The sequence below is a fragment of the Hypomesus transpacificus genome, chromosome 21 (assembly GCF_021917145.1).
Source record: "Hypomesus transpacificus isolate Combined female chromosome 21, fHypTra1, whole genome shotgun sequence".
Taxonomy (NCBI): domain Eukaryota; kingdom Metazoa; phylum Chordata; class Actinopteri; order Osmeriformes; family Osmeridae; genus Hypomesus; species Hypomesus transpacificus.
Window position 1 is genome coordinate 8,137,357 of NC_061080.1, and position 11,088 is coordinate 8,148,444.

Genomic DNA, 11,088 nt, shown 5'->3' on the forward strand with positions numbered 1-11,088 from the left:
CTTCAAAAATTCTGAAATTTGAGTGGTACTAGACAATATTTATAATAAACAAGTACATGTCACATCAGTTGATGTTGTCATTAACTATTATGAACTGTGGTTGACCGGTTTAAAGAATTAAGGGGGACAAACTACCCTAATAACTAACAATGAGTAAAATGTAGATTGTCCTATTACTTTCAAATCAAGACATGTTAATTAAGCACTTTGTAGTTTTGGAAACACCACAGGTTTTTGGTGTTGTGTAGCAATGTAGCCAGCTGCTTAGGAAAAAAAGCATGCCTTACACTATGAAAACGTTGTGGAGATTCATCCTCAGAACTGGTGTGGTGATCTTGTATGGCTAGGGCCCTCTTCTGAGACAGGGCAGTCTTTAGGTTTTGTAATACCTGGTCCCTGGCTGCCTCTTTAATCTTGGTTTGCTTTGCCTGCCCAAATGTGTGTTACAACTTTATATAAAAGTAGTCCAACTAACTCCACCTTCAACAGCAACAACAGTAACATGTGGCTTACACAGTGATGCTTCAGTAATACAGTAAACGTCTAATATTTTCATATATACATGATATTCAGGGTTTCACGCAGAAAATGTGTTAGTCATGGTGGTAGGTTGAGATTTGGGTGAGAAAACTGGCGGAAATACGGCGAATAACCTTGATTAAAAAACAACGTAGTCAAGGCGGCAAGCCTGTGTTTTAAAGGCGGACGCCTGAACTGCCAAGTGCTGCGGGAAACCCTGTTATAAGTGTGTAACCAAACAATGTAGAGTAAGCGGTTCCATTATCGTCCATTAAACTTGCCAACGTTCCAGAAGATCTTAAAGTAGATATGTAGCCGCAACGAAAGATATAACTTATCGATATGTACTGTACAGTACATAACTTATATAGCCACACACCATATTTCAGCTTCTTACTTTGAGATATGAGTATTTAAATACGCTCTCAAACCGCAGCATCTGCCTTCCGCAGCGTCAAACTTGACATTTCTCCACTCCATTGAGAGTGGTTGGATGGACGATAACGGGACCCCTGACTTTCTACATTAGCTACTTTAATAGCTACTTTAACAACAATTTGCAGATAGTAGGCCCTACTTATGTATTTTACTTGAGTACGATTTTTCATGTAGGGCATATCAAGTCCTCTGCCTTACAAAAGCAGCTGGACGTTTAGAGCTAACTAGCTAACGTTAATATTAGAGCTAGCATGACAGCATGCGTTAGGCTACCGTTCAAATGTAGAGAGCTAAAACGACTCACCAGCACAGGCTTTTTAGCCACCTCATTGTCGGTCTCCCGCATTTCTTTTTTGCATGCGCACACCCCTGCTTTCCTCCTTGCCCCATATATCATTGCCCAGAATGAATAAATTCTTCTTTGCGATGAGTTCTTTGTATGAATCTGATATAAAAAGGAGTAAAAAAAAGTTTCAAGATAAGCTTCTTCCTTCAAATGACACAAATACAGTTAACATAAGCTAATAGCTGCAACAACAAAAAATGGGGAAGTAGCGAATGTTAATTGGTAAACTCCAAACTTACCTCCAAATAGTAGGACTTTAGCAGCCACTGTCTTCTCCGGATCTTTCTTTGTTGGACATTTTATTTCAATCCATGCATCTTCTTCCAGGTCAGGCTGGGATGTCACTTGGCTGAATTTGGAATTACCAACAATGATCGATGTACTTTCCACTTTAAGTGTTTTATTAAATAAATAATAAATGGCGTATTGGAACGACATTGTGTGCTGCTAACCTGCATCCACGTGAGTAACCAAGGATGCAATCAGGGTTGCCAAGTCTGTGTGACAAAACCAGCCCAATATAAAAACTCAAAATATGCCCCTGCCAAACCGTATACACTGCTTTTTAAGTCCAACAGCATTGCTTTCATTGCCAAACAAATGTATTGTAATATCTACAAAGTAAAACCAAATGTTTAGTATGCCAGCATTAAATGCATTTTTTTTAGGAGATTTTCTCAGGAGACTGAGAGCATTAGGCACACGTGCACACGCACAGTGAGTGTGTGTATGTATGCGTGCCCCATGTCCATGTGTGTATGTGCTGATATGGAGTCAATTTGGTAGGATTTGGGCATAAGTAAATTATTTCATTTAAAATATAGATTTTTATTTAAAGATATTCATGTAATTTGCATGCAAAATAGGTCTACCCGAACCAGTGGCGTGTTCAGGGAGTGGCCTAGGGTGGCACGGGCCACCCCTGCAATCTGATTGGCCACCCCAATATATGGCTATATTTGGGCTATATGCCCAGTCAGAGGCGAGCCACCCCTGGTGCCACCCCTATCAAAAATGTCTGGACACGCCCCTGACCCCAACCAGCGGACAAAAAATTCAACCCGGCATCACTTCGAAAGTAGCCCAATTCCGCGGGAAAACCGCGGACCTGGCAACGCTGGCAATGAACGAGTACCGTCTGCATCTCAGATTGGCTGGAAGTGAGCGCCAAAACTGCTACGCTTGATTGGTCAGAGACTGGGCGCCGATATTCAAAACATAGAACAGACTGTTTTGTACTGTAAAAATAGTTTTATAGCTACAGTCTGTGATTCAAAATAATCATACAAAACGAAAACTTAAAGGACATTTGAATTCCGATGAGACTCAACCTGAGACGCCAAGAACAACAAAGTACAGAAAACTTCAAGAAAAAAAGGTAAACCAAAACATAACTGGTGAAATGCTGTGGGCTAATATAATATGAATAGTTTTACCATTCGCCAGAAAAATATAAAAGGCATCAGTATCACGTTAGTTATACAGTCAATGGTTATAACTTGAAATGATTCACATTTAGACAAATATTACATTATTAACATGTTACTTTTTATTAGGTAATCAGTTTGAATGTTGTAAACATAAACATATAAATATATGTAGTTTATAACGATTAACTTCTTATAATAACATGGCAGCAGTAGCTACTTTCATACTTACAGACTCCATAAAGTTACACAAAAAATATATATATATCAAGTTATATTCCCTCTACATAAAAACTCACCTCTTTTTTTAGGTTATTATAAGGCCACAGATATAGGCCTTTGATGGATATGATTTTGTAAGAGATAATTTCACTCAATATTATCAATCTCCATTTGATTTGATAATATCATATAACTTCTTGGCCAGACAGAACCCTATTTACATAGGATTCCTAAAACCTTGGCTCAAGCCCTCTGTAAGTTAAAAAGGTTAATCATGAAACATTATCACTGGTGCCAGAGACTTTATTTATATATATTATATATATATATATTATATATATATATCCATTATATATCCTTATACAGTGCCCTCCAAAAGTATTGGAACAGTGAGGCGAATTCCTTTATTTTTGCTGTAGACTGAAAACATTTGGGCTTGACATCAAATAATGAACGTGAGACCAGAGATCAACGTTTCAGCTTTTATTTCCAGGTATTTACATCAGGATCTGATGCACAACTAAGAAAATATCACATTTTGTTTGAATCCACCCATTTGTCATGTGAGCAAAAGTATTGGAACAGATATACTTAAAACATATTTAAGTGAATAAGACTTAATATTTAGTTGCAAATCCTTTGCTTTCAATAACTGCAGCAAGTCTGTGACCCATTGACGTCACCAAACTTTTGCATTCTTCCTTTTTGATGCTTTCCCAGGCTTTCACTGCAGCCTCTTTCAGTTGTTGTTTGTTTTGTGGGGTTCCTCCCTTCAGTCTCCTCTTAAGCAGGTAAAATGCATGCTCTATAGGGTTTAAGTCTGGAGATTGACTTGGCCAGTCTAATACCTTCCATTTCTTGCCCCTGATGAACTCCTTTGTTGTTTTGGCAGTGTGTTTTGGGTCGTTATCTTGCTGCATGATGAAGGCTCTGCCAATCAGTTTGGTTGCATCTTTCCTTAAATTGGCAGACAAAATGTTTCTGTAGACTTCCGAGGTCATTTTGCTGCTGCCATCATGTGTTACATCCTCAATGAAGATTAATGAGCCCGTCCCAGAAGAAGCCATGCAAGCCCAAGCCATGACATTACCTCCACCGTGTTTCACAGATGAGCTTGTGTGTTTGGGATCATGAGCAGTTCCTTTCTTTCTCCAAACTTTAGCCTTTCCATCACTTTGGTAAAAGTTAATCTTTGTCTCATCAGTCCATAAAACTTTGTCCCAGAATTTTTGAGGTTCATCTCTGTACTTTTTGGCAATTTCCAGCCTGGCCTTCCTATTCTTCTTGCTAATGACTGCGAACAGTAGATAGTGATACCTTCACTCCTGCCATCTGGAGGTTGTTGCTGATCTCACTCAACAGTTGTTTTAGGGTCTTTCTTTACAGCTCTCACAATGTTTCTGTCATCAACTGCTGATGTTTTCCTTGGTCTACCTGTTCGACGTCTGTTACTTAGTACACCAGTAGTTTTCTTCTTCTTCAGGACATTCCAAATGGTTGTACTGGCTATGGCCAATGTTTCTGCAATGGCTCTGATTGATTTTCCATCTTCTCTAAGACTCACAATTGCTTGTTTTTCACCCAAAGACAGCGCTCTGGTTTTCATGTTGTTTTCACCTCTGAATACAGTCTGCATAGACAAAACCTATCTTACCCAATCTGAACCTGAGTGTAGACATTCAGTGGTATTTATTGATTGAATAATGTATGTAATAGGACACACCTGGGCAACAAAACACACGTGTCAGTCACATGTTCCAATACTTTTGCTCACGTGACAAATGGGTGGGTTCGAACAAAAAGGTGATATTTTCTAATTTGTGCATCAGATCCTGATGTAAATACCTGGAAATAAAAGCTGAAACGTTGATCTCTGGTTTCACATTCATCGTTTGATGTCAAGCCCAAATGTTTTCAGTCTACAGCAAAAATAAAGGAATTGGCCTCACTGTTCCAATACTTTTGGAGGGCACTGTATATCCATATATATGGACTTTGCTAGAGTTTAGCTAGCACTGTCTATTTTCAACTTTATTATTTATATTTGTTTGTACTGTATCTGCAGAGACAGAATAAAACATCTACAGGAAATATCTCTTTACATCAGCCATTCCTAGAACATCTGCTTACAGAAGAAACGTTTTTAAAAAGGTATGTTCAAGAAAAAAATATTGCTCATGTAGAAGAGTAAATGTATTTATTTTATATTCCAATGTTCAACCAAATGTTAGAGACTTGATGTGCCAAATAGCCAGCCTTACAATTATAGCCTCACACAGTTCTGTGCACCAGACTGGGTTGACGGCCTGTTTATCCAATGACCTTAGGATTACCTTACATTTGACTTATATCTAAAGACTGCTTGTTTTGTAAGAATGAATGCACTTAATGGCTTTACATTTTTCTCAGATTGGTCTCTCAGATCATAGTAATGCAGATACTTACCCAGAAGTGGAGCAAGATAGTGATAAAAATGAACAGCGAGAGGTGGTGACATGGAGACAAGATGTGACATCAGGAAAAGAGAGAAGTTTTGAGGAGAGACAACATGAAAGTGAAGCAGATTATGGAAATGGACAAGAGGACAGAGCGGAAGCTGATGGAGGTAGACAAGAAGAAAGAGGAGAGGAAGAGGATGAAAGTGGACAAGAGTACAGAGAGGAAGAGGATGGATGTGGACAAGAAGAAGGAGAGGAAGAAGATGGAAGTAGACAAGAGGACAGAGAGGAAGAGGATGGATGTGGACAAGAAGGAGAGGAAGAGGATGGAAGTAGACAAGAGGACAGAGAGGAAGAGGATGGATGTGGACAAGAAGGAGAGGAAAAGGATGGATGTGGACAAGAAGAAGGAGAGGAAGAAGATGGAAGTAGACAAGAGGACAGAGAGGAAGAGGATGGATGTGGACAAGAAGGAGAGGAAGAGGATGGAAGTGGACAAGAGGACAGAGAGGAAGAGGATGGAGGTGGACAAGAAGAAGAAGGAATGGAAGAGGATGGAGGTAGACAAGAGAACAGAGAGGAAGGGGATGGAAATGTACAACAAGAAGGAAGAGTGGAAGAGGATGGAAGTGGACAAGAACAGGGAGCAGGAGAAGAGAGAATCCAAGACGGAAATCAAGATTCAAACAGATTGAAGGTACAACCATGTAGTTACAGATGATCTGTGCACTCTCTTCGTTTACGTTAAATGTCATCTGTCTTAATAGAACCACATTGTCATTGCTATTTCTGCTTTTGTTTCATATTGTGTTTAAGGTGTGAATGTAATCAATCTTATCTTGTATTACAGGAACGCCATGATGACGATCCCATTTACTCTGGTGCTCCCCTCACTAAAGGACAGAGTCTGCTGTTACTCATGTCATATGTACTGAGGCACAATTTGACCGGAGTAGCTCTTCAGGATCTTCTTACACTGTTCAATGAACATTTCCCTGGCTTAGTGCCAGCAACTTCATATCTTTTTCATAAAGCCTATGGACAGTTTGGCCAGTATGTGCCCCATTTCTATTGTATTGACTGTGAAAGCTACATGGGACCCAGTGAGACAGCTTCAAAAAACTGTTATGGTTGTAAAGCTGAATTTGACATTGAGAAAAACCTAAGGGTTGGATCTTACTTTCTGGTACTTTGTCTATCAACCCAAATAGTGGATGTTTTGCAAAAACCAGACACACATTTAAATAAAAAGGAATCAATTCCAGGCATTGTTTCAGATATTCAGTGTTGGGCAGAATATGAAAGACTCAAGCAGAGTGGACAAGTAGGGGCTGACGACATATCGATCATGTGGAACTGTGATGGAATTCCAGTTTTCAATAGTAGCAACATTCAGATATGGCCAATTCAGTGTCAAATCATAGAGCTCTCACCAAAAGATCGTCAAGGCAACATATGCATACCATGCTTATGGTTTGGTCACAGCAAGCCAAATATGATTACATTTTTAACTGCTTTTGTGTCACAGTTCAAAGAACTGGAAGAGGATGGAATAAAATGGAGGGACCCTGAAAACATAGAGCATACAAGCAAAGTTCATTCAGTGCTCTGCTCCTCAGATTCAGTTGCCCGCCCCCTCCTTAGAAACACAAAACAGTTCAATGGCAAATACGGGTGTGACTTCTGCCTCCACACAGGCGGTGGCCCATACGTCTGGGAAACCCCAGAACCACCTTTAAGGATGGAGACAGATCATTTTCAGCATGCTATGCTGGCAACACCTGCTAAACCAGTAATGGGAGTGAAAGGCCCTTCCCCTTTGATGGAACTTAAGAGCTTCAACATGATCACTGGATTTGTTCCAGAGTACCAGCACAGTGTCTGTCTGGGTGTCACTAAACAGATTACATCTCTGTGGCTAGACAGTAAGCACCATAGTGAAGACTGGTACCTGGGTTCCAAGGTCAGTGACATAGACCAGGAATTGCTGTCCATTTATCCACTTGTGGAGGTCACAAGGACACCAAGATCAGTGAAAGACAGAAAATTCTGGAAAGCACCTGAGTGGAGGTCATTTTTGTTGTTTTATGCATTGCCATAGTTTTGAATGGCATTTTGAAAAAGAAGTATTGGAATCATCTATTTTTATTAGTTTTTGCAATGCACACTTTTCTTCAGGATTCCATCAAAGTGAGCAATGTGGATGTGGCAGAACAAGCTCTGCGAAAGTTTGTGATGAACTTTGAGAAACTATATGGTGCAGCTAATGCTTCTTTCAATGTGCATTTGTTAATGCACTTGGCAGCAAGTGTGCGCAACTGGGGACCACTGTGGGCCACATCCACATTTCCATTTGAATCATTCAATGGGACTTTGCTCAAGTTTTTTAATGGAACAACACATGTGCCAACACAAATAGTAAAGACATTCCTTAAGTGGAGGGGTCTCTCAATAAAAGCAGGGACTACGATGGCAAATGCTAATGACAGTATAAGGGAATTATTTGACAAACTACAAAGTAGCTCTGGCTTAAGAAAAAAGTCAAGGGAGTTTCAAGATAATGTCAGAGGTTTTGGCTGCCCGAAGAAAGGTAGCACATCTGTGTTGCAGAGGATGGCTATTAAACATTTCACATGAGTGACAGTTCATTCGTTTTTTTTTTATGACCGTTTCATATGTAGCAGTGTTTTTTTTCATTCATATAACAACACTACACTTAAAAAGAGAAATAATTCTGTTGTACAGTTAAGTGATGGAACTTTATGTGAAATTATGACCCTGGTGGCTCTTACCTCTGACGATGGGACCTCTTCTGCATCCACCACAAATGGCTTCTGTGTTTTAGTTAAAGAGCTTTCCAAGAGCGGAAGAAAGGTTTGTAGAGATATAAAGCTTAATATATCCTCCACTTTTATAAATGAAGTGTCTCATACCAACAATGTGTTTGTGGTGCATCCTCAATCACTCAAACGTAAATGTATAATGGTTAAGTCCAAGGACAAAATGTATGTCATTCCACTTCCTAACACCATAGAACGAGACTAAAAATGTACATGTTCTTAGGGAGCTACTTTTACAGCAACATTTCTAGATGACGCCACACCAACTTCCCTTAATCTGTCCTTTACCCATGAAGACCCACATGGTCTTTTAGTGTCATTTGCATTAGGCCTGCTTTTTTCCTCCATAAAAAAAAGTAATGTTCTTATTTTTTGTAACACTGGTTTGGATTAACTTAACTGTTTTTGCATGCAATTTAGTCACCATTTAGTTTTCTAATGTAGTGTGAGGGATGCCATCTGAAAAATCACTATGTAGTGGCTGCACCAACTTTGAACAACTTACTGTTCAGCAGAACACTCAGAATTTATTGTGTGCACCCGTACTTTTGATGTGTGCTTTCAGTGTTTTGTTTGACATGGCGTTAGTGTGTAAGATGTATTGTGACATGATACTTATTTGCCATATCAACTTATTAAACATTACATTGTAAGAGTAGCTATTTGTGTACTTTACTTTTTTGAAAAATTTAATGAATGGGCTTTCAGTTCATTTCTGCATTAAAACATGTTAACACTTACCAAACGAAATGTACAAATGTACTGAAATACAAGCATGAATAAGTTAACTTAATAATTACACTCGAAAGTAACTTAAAATATCTTAAAATGTCAGCATATTAAAATGTGTATTTTTAAAGTAAGCTTTAAGTGCATTGTTACAAAGAAAATTTTTAGCATGCATTTTAAAATATACAAATAATATGTTTTCAAAATTTTTTCCAGTAGTACACTTTAGAAATTACATATACATTTTATTTAAAGTACATTTTTATATAATATATTTACTAAAAGTGTACTGTAGTACAATTTTTTTTAAGTGTGTTCAAAGTATTAACGTTAAAATTGGAAAAAGCATGATGGTAGTATACTTTTTATATATTCACAGATAATACACTTTTTTAAAGTATATTTAAAATGTATTATTGAAAATGTGAATATGTTTGAAATACACTAAAGTATACTTTTTTTTTACCTGGGCTGTGTATTTGTAAATAGTTTTGCTACAATAATGGCCCCATACTTGGCCACCAATTAAAGCTCAACCGACCTACCTTTGTAGTGCCGAGACTTGAAGGCTACTTGACGCATGGTCACTTAGGTTGTTTTTACCAAAGCCATAGCATATAGGTGCGTTCGACTTCATGCAGCGCTGGCGTCGCCTGCAGCCGCCTGCAGGCCGGCTGACTTGAAGCATCCAACGGCATTCTCAGCTTCAAGGCGCCGCTGCATGAAGTCAAATGCACCTAATGTGGAACCATAGACATAATAAAGAGTAGACGCTGCATCGAACGCTACTGCCTACTGGCGCTGACGAGCCGTGGGGCCGCCATCTTGGAACGGTCACCCGCTTCACTCAGTGTAATCTGTTTGGCTGGGGCAATGAGCTGGCAGCGCATTTAATGAATCATACTGACCTGAAAACCAAACAGATTTTCACGCGGTTTGCTTTGCTGCAAAGGTCATACATGTAGCTATGATACAGGACATGGTTATTATTTTCTCAAAATACAACCAATAGTATGGCAATTTTAAATCTTACTTGTGAAAAGTAATCCCCCGAGCCCTGTTTGCGATTGTCCGCCGATTTGAGCAGGAATATGCTGCACAGTGCTAGCATATTGTTTATACTGATGCTACGCAACTAGGAATATGCCTTGTCCAAGATGCCGGCTGCATTTCTCCTGCCCAGCAACCAATGCAACGTCTACTCTTATGTCTATAGGTGTGTTCGACTTCATGCAGCGACGGCGGCGCCGACAGCCGGCTACCTTGAAGCTGAGAATGCCATTGGCTGCTTCAAGTCAGCCGGGCTGCAGGCGGCTGCAGACGGTGCTGCACGAAGTTGAACACACCTTATGTTTGGAACTATAGGTCGTGTGAGACACGCTTTACTTCCAAATTCCTCGATAACAGTAGGTGCGTTCGACATGGACTGACTTCATGCAGCGCTGCAGGCGCTGCAGGGGGCTGCAGGCGGCTGACTTGAAACAGTGAGTTCTGGTTAGACTTTTTGTCCGACTTTAGACGGCGTCAAGGCTAGGTCACTGTGACGTAGCCATCAAAGTACCGTGACATCGATTCAAGAACTGCCGGCTGTGTAGCCGAGCGCATTTTCTCAACAGCAACTGCACGGTTTCTAATGACATCACAGCTATTTCATGATTGGCCAGACTCACACATAACAACTTTGATCGTGTTTTGTAATTATTCTGACATCTTCAGTTTCGCCAATGCTCAAATCCGGACCAAACTGTTTAATTGAATTTAAAATGTATTGAAGAACGGGTTTTAGTCCGCCTCTTCACTAGCCTGGCTGCCAGCCCAACTTCTCCCCGCCCACAAAAAAATGTGTTCGGGAAGTTGGGTCTGGAGGGTCCCGTATTGGGGACAACTACAGAAAACCAGAATCGGGACGGACCAATGAAATTGCCAAGGCGGGCTTTATACGATGATGGACAGATGATCAACAGTAACGTAATCAACAACGTCACGAAAGAGAGCTTGGGTTGAATTTGTTTTCAACAAACAACATATTACGTTGCTCTGATTGGTTGTAGGTCTATCCAATTGAGCGAAGAGGCATTTGTTTTACGAGTTCGGTTGAAACACGCCCCGTAGTCACAGCCCAACGCAGA

At 39.9% G+C, this 11,088-nt stretch overlaps 1 long non-coding RNA gene across 1 annotated transcript; it reads right to left on the reverse strand.

Moving 5' to 3' along the window:
- Positions 1-154: 154 nt before the first annotated feature.
- Positions 155-1,666, reverse strand: LOC124483758. Its single transcript, XR_006957899.1, has 3 exons — positions 1,543-1,666; positions 1,262-1,402; positions 155-428 (listed from the first exon to the last, which is right to left on the reverse strand). It is a non-coding gene; the product is annotated as an uncharacterized LOC124483758 (long non-coding RNA).
- Positions 1,667-11,088: the final 9,422 nt, after the last annotated feature.